Source organism: Oncorhynchus clarkii, chromosome 21, assembly GCF_045791955.1.
Source record: "Oncorhynchus clarkii lewisi isolate Uvic-CL-2024 chromosome 21, UVic_Ocla_1.0, whole genome shotgun sequence".
Lineage (NCBI taxonomy): Eukaryota > Metazoa > Chordata > Actinopteri > Salmoniformes > Salmonidae > Oncorhynchus > Oncorhynchus clarkii.
Window position 1 is genome coordinate 17,398,018 of NC_092167.1, and position 12,008 is coordinate 17,410,025.

A 12,008-nucleotide genomic window follows, 5' to 3' on the forward strand; every position below is an offset into this window, starting at 1 on the left:
AATTTTGTATTGTTTATTTCACTTTTGTTCTATTTCTCTTGCTTTGGCAATGTTAACATATGTTTCCCATGCCAATACAGCCCTTAAATTGAAAATTTAATAGAGGGGGAGAGAGAGAGAGAGGGGGGCGGGGGCAGGGTGGGTGGGTGGGTGTAAGCTCCCCGCTCCAAGGCACTCTGCAGGGAAGCAAAGAAAACAGAAGAAGAGTGACAATAAATAGGGGAAGGAGAGAAAATACAGAGATGATGGAGAGGACTAAGAGAGAGAAGAGAGAGAGAATAGAGGGAGATGAGATGTATGCTCTGAGTCAAGAGAAGAGGGAGAAGAGGGAGAAGGAGATAGGATGGAAAGGAGAAGTATGCTCCTGCAAGCCGCCACACGTTAGAGAATTTCTTTACAGTTTCCTGTCCTGCATGTGATCAACAACCAGTTAAAAAGGACTACAGTGCAAGGGGAAAAGTACTGTATCTAAGGCCTTGGGAGCTGAGAGCTGTACCAGGGGGTTAGTTGGTAAGATGTGTGTGCTGGGCTCTATACCAGCCTGCCGCAGGGCACAGGGCTGGAACCAGCACCAAACAGCCCTGTTTTCACGGGGAGGCAGCTCAGCCAGGAACCATGGGCCCTGCCCTGGGGAACCACACACACAAGGGTACAAACTCACAAACACACACGCACTGTACTGAACATAATGCAGTAGACTCAGTAGACACAAATGTTTTGGTGCATATTTATTATTTGGATCAACAGAACAGGCAATATTGTCTCACTCGACGCATTGCATCGAGGACATAAATATACTGTATCTCTTCCATCAAATTATATATAGAAACAGATCTTCCCTTTCTAGGTAGAGATATCTGTCAATCATGGCAATACAGGTCTACAGTAAATGACAGACATTGGTCCAAGATAGTACATCACCACACAAATGACCAGTATTATGTTTGATTAGATATCACTATCAACAGATCGTAGATATAACATACATTTTGACATGAAACAGCACACACTTGTTCGTGCACAGCAACTGGCGTGGAATGATATGACTACTTGCAATGCTACTTCGACTTGTGCTTTCTTTGATACCAGCGGTTGGTGTATCATTCTACCACTCTAGGTTCCAAGCTTCAGACGTCAGGGATCTCTCTCACTCTGATATATCAGGGCTTATTTCCAGTGTCCTCTTTGAATTCATTCATCATTCTCTTGTAGCAGTACTAAAAGTGCTTTCCTTGAGAAACTTGGTCCGCCATTTAAGCTCACTTTAAAACGGTTATATTTGTTCAAAATACAAATCTAAAATGCTCTATTCAAAATAGAAATACCATACTCAAAAAGAAGGTTTTCGCATGGCACGGGTTCAAACACACACGTGCATGTAACGATACTGAAATTACATAACCTCTGCCTATGTCACATGACCCCTTTAAAGGTCTATTGAGTCAAAGTGGTGTAACATTAGTTGCTGGTCATTGCTAACGTTACTCCTCTAAATCTTCTGCTGGTAATATTTTAGAGTTCACACTTTAGCAGGGCTGCCACACCAGGGCAGACTATTGAGATGTGCAGGGCAGGGTGTGTGAACTTGGAGGTCGTGCACATTTTGAGCAGAGTTAGAGTGGAATAATATTGCTACTGACCCTATGGGATTTCACTCATTCATATATCCTTATGTACATATTCTTTATCCCCTTACACTGTGTACAAGACAGTAGTTTTGGAATTGTTAGTTAGATTACTTGTTATTACTGCATTGTCGGAACTAGATGCACAAGCATTTCGCTACACTCGCATTAACATCTGCTAACCATGTGTATGTGACAAATAAAATGTGATTTCAAACTGAACATCCAGTGTACTGCAATCTGAGTAAGATTATTGCACATTTAAAAGAGTTTACCCACACACAAGATTTTACTGATATAGATGTTACCCTGACGGCTGGTTATTTGGTGTGTGTGTGTGTGTGTGTGTGTGTGTGTGTGTGTGTGTGTGTGTGTGTGTGTGTGTGTGTGTGTGTGTGTGTGTGTGTGTGTGCGTGCGTGCGTGCGTGCGTGCGTGCGTGCGTGCGTGTGTGTGTGTGTTTGTTCCAGATACCCACACCGCTGTGTCTTGGTTACACAAGGACAGACCAGTCACTCTGGGTCGGGCCGTACTGTGACCAATGAGAGAAAAGATCATCAGAAGGTCAAAGGTAAACTGGGGTCAAACAGGCATAAAACAACAGGCCAACAATTACATTAGCAGTCGCAAACTGTTTTAACTCCTTGCCTACAACACAGTGAATGGCGCATCCAAAAACACAAAACGAAAAAGAACAAATATCCCAAGAAATCTTGCGAACTCAGCCACACACAAAACAACGACCAAATCAAAACAGAATGTTCCTGAACTGCGACAACCGCGGAGACAAATCCAATTATTTACGTCTCATGTTGCAAATTAGTTGTAATGGACAGAGTCGTGAAAATAAATAAGCACCCGCGAAGAGAAACAAAAGAAATGCAATTTCTAATTAACATGAAAGAGAAACGGAGGGCCGTGTTAGTAAACCCATCTTTCATCCCTCTTCTCATCCCTCGCTCCCCTCGTCTTAGACAACGCGTTTGTTTGTGCCCAATGTCTTCTTCTTGGGGAGGCGGACACCATTCTGTTTCTCATCCAAATTAAATGTCAACAGATTTAACATCAGACTGGAGTTTTTTCTGCATTTTGTCGATGTTATTGTTCATTTAGGCTCCTCCGTCTCTCTCTCTCTCTCTCTCTCTCTCTCTCTCTCTCTCTCTCTCTCTCTCTCAATGTTGTTATTTCTCTCTCTCTCTCTCTCTCTCTCTCTCTCTCTCTCTCTCTCTCTCAATGTTGTTATTTCTCTCTCTCTCTCTCTCTCTCTCTCTCTCTCTCTCTCTCTCTCTCTCTCTCTCTCACTCAATGTTGTTATTTCTTTCTTTTCTCTCTCTCTCTCTCTCTCTCTCTCTCTCTCTCTCTCTCTCTCTCTCTCTCTCTCTCTCTCAAGCAGCGTCATTTGCGGCATCTTGGCTTTGATCACAAAGGCTGAGACGATAATTAGGTTTGTGTAATTACAGCAGGCATCTTAATGAGAGCTTTCAGGACTGTGTGTCTGCTCTATCTCCCATCCCTGCCCAGCCATTACTACATGAACCTCCTCCTATCTCCTCTGTCTGGCTGTGTGTCGGCGCCACAATGAGCTACAGGGGGAGAGAAGCTATCGCTAGGGCCACACATACACTCAGATAAGGTTTACACACAAAGGCAGGCAGGCACGCACACACACAGATCCACACACACACACACACACAGCTACACACACAGCACTAGTGGTTTGGCAGAGGAGACACACACAAGCTCTCACACAAAGCCGTGGCGATGAGGAGATTTAGAGGGAAAACGATAATCACCTGACCTAGCCCTGACAGGGTGAAATGATATGAGGCAGAGAGGAACACAAACTCACAGACGTAACAGAGAGACGGCCAGACAGACAGAGAGAGATACTGAGAAAGATCTAGATTGAATGAATGACCTACTCAGTTTAACACTCCCACTAGCAAAGGTATTCTGGTAGGCAGACAGGGGGAGTGGGATGGTATCCATTTACAGCTCTTAACCAAGGCGATGGAGAGTAGAACATACAGATATGTGGCAAGCTACAGGGCAGAATACACACTACACTTTACTAATACAAAACCGCCCTGATACACTAACACAGAGGAGACAGAATCGAGATGAATATAGTATGTATCTCTATGGAATAGTCTGTGTGCTGAGGATAACATCAGTCTAGGTCAGACAGTTGGCAGGCCCTGACGTCCATCCAGCTGTTACCATTACTGTGGGAGAGGCCACATCTGCTGTGTGTGCCTGCATACATACGTACCTGTTTGGTTGATTGCGTGACAGAGGACACTGTGCTTGCCTAACAGTATAGCTTCCTTCACTGTCCCTGTCCACTTGCTGGGCTCAAACGGGTGATCCACTGCTTCGCAAACACACGTGACCGCCGACTCGACAACGTCTTAGCCAGCTGCGCCTCCGAAAAGGATCCAAATTGATAGCGCGAGTGGAGGTTACAATACAATCGACCTCTGTCAAACGTGTCTCACTGGGCACACTCTGGTTGAATTAAATGACGTTGAACCACCGTGGAATAGACGTTGAATTGATGTCTGTGACCACCTTACCTGTATATCTGTGAGCTCCTTCATCAGTCTAGAGGCCAGCTGGGGGAAATCCTCCTGACAGGGGATATGTAGGTTCTAGAGAGAGAGACACACACAATTTAAAAAGACTACTTTCTGGAGTAGCTGTTTGTTTATGACAAAGTGTTAAACGTGAAAGTGCTTGATTCTAATGTTTTGATCACTTGCTTGATTGCATCATTCATCCATCCATTCAGTCATCCATCCATTCATTCATCCATCCATATGTTGTAAGGGTAGTGAGTTGTGGTTGTGTACCTCTCCCTGGTAGAGTATGCATCCCACAGGACTGACCACACATGCAGAACCAGAGCCAAACATCTCCTTAACACGGCCCTCTTTCAGAGCACAGCACAGGTCTGCCATGGTCAGGTACCGCTCACACACCTTAAACTCCCCCTAGAAGAGGAGAGAGGGAGGTGGAGGAGGAGAGAGGGACAACCCCAGTTGTAACTAACCTGATTCAGCTTATCAACCAGCTATTCAAATAAGGTTTGCTAGATTAGGGTTGGAGTGAAAGCTTACAGGATGGTAGCTCTCCAAGAACAGGGCTCTCTCTCTCTCTCTCTCTCTCTCTCTCTCTCTCTCTGTGTCTCTCTCTCTCTCTCTCTCTCTCTCTCTCTCTCTCTCTCTCTCTCTCACACACACACACACACATACACACACACACACACACACACACACACACACACACCCCAGTATGGCATCTTAGTTGCCAGATCTGCCTGTGCTTTAGCCAAGTCCTCCAAGATTCCTTGTCATGCTATACATGTATCTGATCTGGCAACCAGACTACTGGTTTAATGGCCAGTGATAGCCGCTGGTATAGTGCCTGTGCCCCTGTAGCAGATGGAAGCACCCCTGGTGGTATGTCCATGCGAGTGTCAAGTCCATCTTTCCCTTAATTAAACCCTGAGTGCCATGGCAAGTTCAACCCTCTATCTTTCTGTTGCCCCCTAGCTTGTGCCCTGTGTTGTTGTTGAACTATCTTATGTCTTACCCTTAGAGAACACATTGTCCTTGCCCCCCTCTTACCCTCTCTATATACAGTACCAGTCAAAAGTTTGGACACACCTACTCATTCCAGGATTTTTCTTTATTTTTACTGTTTTCTACATTGTAGAATAATAGTGAAGACATCAACACTATGAAATAACACATATGGAATCATGTAGTAACCAAAAAAGTGTTAAACAAATCAAAACATATTTTAGATTTGAGATTCTTCAAAGTAGCCACCTTCGCCTTGATGACAGCTTTGCACACTCTTGGCATTCTCTCAACCAGCTTCATGAGATAGTCACCTGGAATGCATTTCAAATAACAGGTGTGCCTTGTTAAAAGTTAATTTGTGGAATTGTTTTCCTTCTTAATGCATTTGAGTCAATCAGTTGTGTTGTGACAAGGTAGGGGTGGTATACAGAAGATAGCCCTAATTTGCAAAAAAAATCTAAAAACCAGTTTTTTCTTTGTCATTATGGGGTACTGTGTGTAGATTAATGAGGGAAAAAACGATTTAATCCGTTTTTGAATAAGGTTATAACATAACAAAATATGGTCAAGGGGTCTGAATACATGCCGAATCTACTGTATATAATTCTTTCTCTCATACCCATTTCCTGGTGAGTTCCAGGATGCTCTGCCGCGTGATCCCAGGTAGGTAGTTATTCCATCCAGAGGGGGCGTTGCCAGCTCCTCCTCTGGAGAGAAAAACATTGGATGAACAAATGAATTTAACAGATATTTTAGTGTCAATGGAATATCCAATCTGACCCAGTTTACAGAGATGAGGTGAAGAGGTGAAGAACAACACTGGCTATGTAAGACTGCAGCTGTCGTGATATACACTCTAACCACTAGATGTCGCTGTTGTACAATCAGACACAAAGATCCGTTTCCTGTTCAGTAACATTATGTCCATATCAACAGATCTAGAAGAGGATGGTCGTGTTCCCCTGCTCAGACATTGCTGACGCATGCCAGATCTTTCAATGCCTGGATAGGTATTTTAAGTATCAGCTAACCACGTCATATGTTCTAGAAATTGTGTGGCATGCAACCATTGGTTGATGCATGGAATGTCTGAACATGGGAACGCAACCCATATTTCCTTTGGCCTTGTCCAATTGCAAAAGCCCGATTAAAGCAAAGGTATTATCTCTAATCTCATTGGCCATGACACTGAAAGTGATCATGATTACCTCCTTTCTCATTATTCTAGAAGAGGAACATGTTCTTGGTTCCGACTTTTGTGATTTGATGGTCGTCTCCGTACAGCCAGAGGACCTGCTGGCACCCATAATCCACTGCTTCATGCTGGGCGTAGATAGATGCTCCATAGTTCCTGTAAACAAACCACCATGTTCATGTTCATTTTAATCCACAAACGAGAGTTGTCCGTTTACATTTAAATTCCATGTGTCGTAATCCAAAATGATTTGACACTGTTCCGTTCGTTAGAGTAACCAAGCACGTGATCTTATTGTGTACTGTACATAAATCGTGCCACAATGAAATCCAAAGCTCTTTAGAGTTGAATCTGGTGTAAAGCTGTATTAGTAGTGTTGGCAGGGTGGGGATATTAGGGTCAGGACAAATTAGTAGAACACGTTGCAAAGCAAGCATTTTTACTGCATCTCAAAAGAATACTACCATGTCTGTTCTTCCTTTACTCAAAGGGTACAGTAACCAATTCCAATCCTAACTTGTAATATGTTGGATATTTTACAGTCTCCAGTCCCTCCTCTAACCCTCCCATCTTACAGTCTCCAGTCCCTCCTCTAACCCTCCCATCTTTCAGTCTCCAGTCCCTCCTCTAACCCTCCCATCTTTCAGTCTCAAGTCCCTCCTCTAACCTTCCCATCTTACAGTCTCCAGTCCCTCCTCTAACCCTCCCATCTTACAGTCTCCAGTCCCTCCTCTAACCCCCCATCTTACAGTCTCCTGTCCCTCCTCTCCAGGCTCTGATGTATTTGGAGTCGGCCCAGAGAGAGACAGGTTTAGCTCCTGTACTGAAGAAGGAACCAACAGGACTCAGGATCACATAAAGTAGAGCATGGGATGGCTTCTTCACTCCTGGAGACCGCTATGAAGGGACACAGGCCACACACACACACACACGTACACACATGTCAATAGTTGACATACTCTTGAACTATTCACAAATAAATTATTGCTACTTCACCAACAAGTACAGGGGAAGCTAGATAGAGGGAGAGCCCTGTCACAACATATGAGAGTGAATGAGACAGGCCCTCACAGAAGGAGACAGAGAGTGGTTGGTTGGTCATCTCCTCACCTCAGTACCCAGGGAGTTGGGTCGGATGTAGAGACTGGCAGAGTCTGACTGGGGTACCCAGTCTCCTGATACACTCTACCAACTCGGTCCTGTCAAAGGCCTGGAGGAGGGAGGGGGGAGATGGAGAGACGACCAATGAAAGGTTGAGCCAGGAAAGGAGAAATGGGACAAAAATATGAACAAACATAACCTTCAGTGACTGCAGCAGACACTACAGAAAGTCCTGTAGCAGACTCTCTTATCCAGAGTGACTTAGAGTTAGTGCATTCATCTTAAGATAGCTTAGTGAGACAGCCACATATCGCAGTTGTCGTAAGTACATTTTTCTCAATTAAAAAGTTATCTGCAAAGTCAGTGCTAGTAGGAAAAGCAATTATGTTGATGTTCTGTGGAACATTGTTCCAGTCTTGTACTGTACATGACATGACACACTGTAGATACTAGACACTGTATCTACACCGAACACAAACATAAACACAACATGCAAAAATGTCAAAGATTTTACTGAGTCACAGTTCATATAAGGAAATCAGTCATTTAAAAAAAAATCATTGGGCCCCAATCTGTGGATTTCACATGACTGGGAATATCTGTTGGTCACAGATACCTTAAAGAAAAGGTAGGGGGCGTGGATCAGAAAACCTGTCAGTATCTGGTGTGAACATAATTTGCCTCATGCAGCGCATATCAGGCTGTTGATTGTGGCCTGTGGAATGTGGAATGTTGTCCCCCTCCTCTTCAATGGCTGTGTGAAGTTGCTGGATATTGGTGGACACTGGAACACATTGTCGTACACATCAATCCATAGCATCCCAAACATGCTCAATGGGTGACATGTCTGGTGAGTATGCGGGCCATGGAAGAACTGGAACATTTTCAACTTCCAGGAATTGTGTACAGATCCTTGCAACATGGGGCTGTGTATTATCATGCTGAAACATGAGGTGTTTGCGGCAGATGAATGGCACGACAATGGGCCTCAGGTTCTCATCACGGTATCTCTGTGTATTCAAATTGCCATCGATAAAATGCTATTGTGTTCGTTGTCCATAGTTTACAGTATGCCTGCCCAAACCATAAACCCACCGCAACCATGGGGCCCTCTGTTCACAATGTTGACGTCAGCAAACCGCTCGCCCACATGACACCATACACGTGGTCTGCGGTTGTGAGTGAGGTTGGACGTACTGCCAAATTCTCTAAAACAACATTGGAGGCGGCTTATGGTAGAAAAAATGTACATTAAATTATCTGGCAACAGCTCCAATTACACGCTCTGTCAAAATCTGATACATATGTGGCAATGTGAGTGGGCTTGTATTGTCCCCAGCACAAGGTGCACCTGCGTAATGATCATGTTGTTTAATCAGCTTCTTGATATGCTACACCTGTCAGATGGATGGATTACCTTGGCAAGGGAGAAATACTCACTAACAGGGATGTTTGTTCAGTACCACAGCCTGTATGTGTTCTTACCGGCAGGCAGGCCCTCTCTGCAGACTTCGCCATATGGTTCATGTTAAGCATGGGTCTGAAGAGACGGACTTTGTCATCAGCACCTCGGTATGCCTTCATACCCTCAAACAACTGACCAGAGATCAGAGGAGAGGAAAGAGACAGGGGTTAAGACTGGCAGACAGGAGAGAACCACTGACCTCTAGTCATTCTCTGAACAGAGTGAATATACAAAAATGTAAATGTAAACATAATGAATGAGGTCCAGAATGGGAAATTGGCTTCCTGAACCTATGTGTGTGTGTGTGTGTGTGTGTAAGTTTCAGTACAAATGAGTGTACATGTGTTGGCCATTTATGTCCAACCCACTGTCCTTCAACTATCCTAGCTGTGCCTATTCTTATCCTAGCTACAATTAAAGTGTAGTACATTCATCTTAAGCTCTCAACACAAACTCTCAGCATCTCAGCAGCACAGTCTGTTTCCTGATTGAAAACACTGAAATTGGGTCTGTAAGATGTGACAACCATGGGGAAGGTCCTATACATACCTGTAGTGTAGATGCTGACCTGTACATTTTCACCAGTGTTGGAATTGCTCATTGGTAGGCTGGTGCCAAGTATGTTACATTAGCTGCACGTGCCTGTTTAAGCCTTGCATTTGGGAAGTTTTCAGACCTTTTCAGACCCTTTGACAGTTGTTTCTCACGTTTTGTTAATATTTCTGCCATCATTCATTTTCGAACACTATAATTTAATGAACCGGCACCTGATTTTGCACCTTTAACTTTGTCTCCTGCTGCTTTGTCATATCCTTGAATGAATTGATGTTATTAGACATATTTAATATACTTATAGATTGCCTAAGTTATTTTAGTACAAAATAAATATTAAAAAAAAATTAAATGTATGTAATAAATCTACCAACATATTTCCACTGTTAGTCTTCATTACTATCAGCAAGAATGGACAGCATGAGCGTGAGATACATTAACTTTCTAACAAGGCCTAACAAGGTGGTGTTTCCTACCTGCACAGCGTAGAGCATGGCTGAGCGGGCCGGGTGGAGAGACAGGTTACCAAAGGGCTTGATGTGAGGTTTCTGCCAGCCTCCAGCATTCGTCCACTCTATGGTCAACATGTGGTCAGAGAACACAGTTCCAAACACCAGATTGGTCAGGTCAGGTTTGGCCTTGTGGGTCTGGGACAGCTCAATGACCAGGTCAGCTGCCTGGGGGGGGAGGATATAGAGGACATGGTTTAGATGTAAACTCATTATTCACACTGCTTTAGGTGTAATATACTGTATGTCATTGTCCACAAACACTGTTGTAAAATGTATAGGTATGTACCAAAACACTTCTGCAGCATTGAAGGTCCCCAAGAACACAGCCTCCATCATTCTTAAAGGGAAGAAGTTTGGAACCATTGATACTTTTCCTAGAGCTGGCCGCCTGGCCAAACTGAGCAATTGGGGGAGAAGGGCCTTGGTCAGGGAGGTGACCAAGAACCTGAATGTCACTCTGACAGCGCTCCAAAGTTCCTCTGTGGAGATGGGAGAACCTTCCAGAAGGACAACCATCTTTGCAGTCCTCCACCAATCAGGCCTTTATGGTAGCGTGGCCAGATGGAAGTCACTCCTCAGTAAAAGGCACATGACAGCCCGCTTGGAGTTTGCCAAAAGGCACCTAAAACAAGATTCTCTGGTCTGATGAACTCTTTTGCCTGAATGCCAAGTGTCACGTCTGGAGGAAACCAGGCACCATCCCTACGGTGAAGCATGGTGGTGGCAGTATCATGCTGTGGGGGTGTTTTTCAGCGGCAGGTACTGGAAGACAAGTCAGGATCGAGGGAAAGATGAATGGAGCAAAGTCCAGAGAGATCCTTGATGAAAACCTGCCTCGGAGCACTCAGGATCTCAGACCGGTGTTGAAGGTTCACCTTCCAATAGGACAACGACCCTAAGCACACAGCCAAGACAACGCAGGAGGGGCTTCAGGACAAGTCTCTGAATGTCCTTGAGTGGCCTAGCCAGAGCCTGGACTTGAACCTGATCTAACATCTCTGGAGAGACCTGAAAATTGCTGTGCAGCGCCGCTCCACATCGAACCTGACAGAGCTAGAGAGGATCTGCAGAGAAGAATGGGAGAAACTCCCCAAATCAAATTGATTTTTATTGGTCACATACACATTTTAAGCAGATGTTTTTGCAGGTGTAGCGAAATGCTTGTGTTCCTAGGTCCAACAGTGCAGTAGTATCTAACAATTGACAACAGTACACACACATCTCAAAGTAAAATAATGGAATTACGAAACATATAAGTATTAGGATGAGCACTGTCTGAGTGGCATGGACTAAAATACAGTAGAGTACAGTACATACATATGAAATGAGTAAAACAATATGTAAACATGTTTAAAAGTGACCAGTGATTCCATGTCTATGTTCATAGGGAAGCAGCCTCTTGCAGGGTTGAGTAACCGGGTGGTAGCCGGCTAGTAATGGCTATTTAACAGTCCGATGGCCTTGAGATAGAAGCTGTTTTTCAGTCTCTCGGTCCCTGCTTTGATGCACCTGTACTGACCTCGCCTTCTGGATGATAGCAGAGTGAACAGGCCGTGGCTCGGGTGGTTGATGTCCTTGATGATCTTTTTGTCCTTCCTGTGACATCGGGTGCTGTAGGTGTCCTGGAGGGCAGATAGTGTGCCCCGGTGATGCGTTGGGCAGACTGCACCACCCTCTGGAGAGCCCTGCGGTTAAGGGCATTGTACAGTTGCCGTACCAGGCAGTGATACAGCCTGACAGGATGCTCTCAATTGTATATCTGTAAAAGTTTGTGAGGTTCTTAGGGGCCAAGATGAATTTAGCTGTTGAGCCCACTGTCTGTGTGGGTGGACCATTTCATTTTATCAGTGATGTGTACGCCGAGGAGCTTGAAGCTTTTCACCTTCTCCACCGCGGTTCCGCAGATGTGAAAAGGTGTGTTCTCTCTCTGTTGATCAGTTCTTTCATTTTGTTAACGTTGAGGTTATTTTCCA

At 44.5% G+C, this 12,008-nt stretch overlaps 1 pseudogene; it reads right to left on the reverse strand.

Annotated features, from left to right (window-relative positions):
* Positions 1-2,116: 2,116 nt before the first annotated feature.
* LOC139379340 (branched-chain-amino-acid aminotransferase, cytosolic-like) lies at positions 2,117-10,194 on the reverse strand (annotated as a pseudogene).
* Between the last annotated feature and the right edge of the window lie 1,814 nt (positions 10,195-12,008).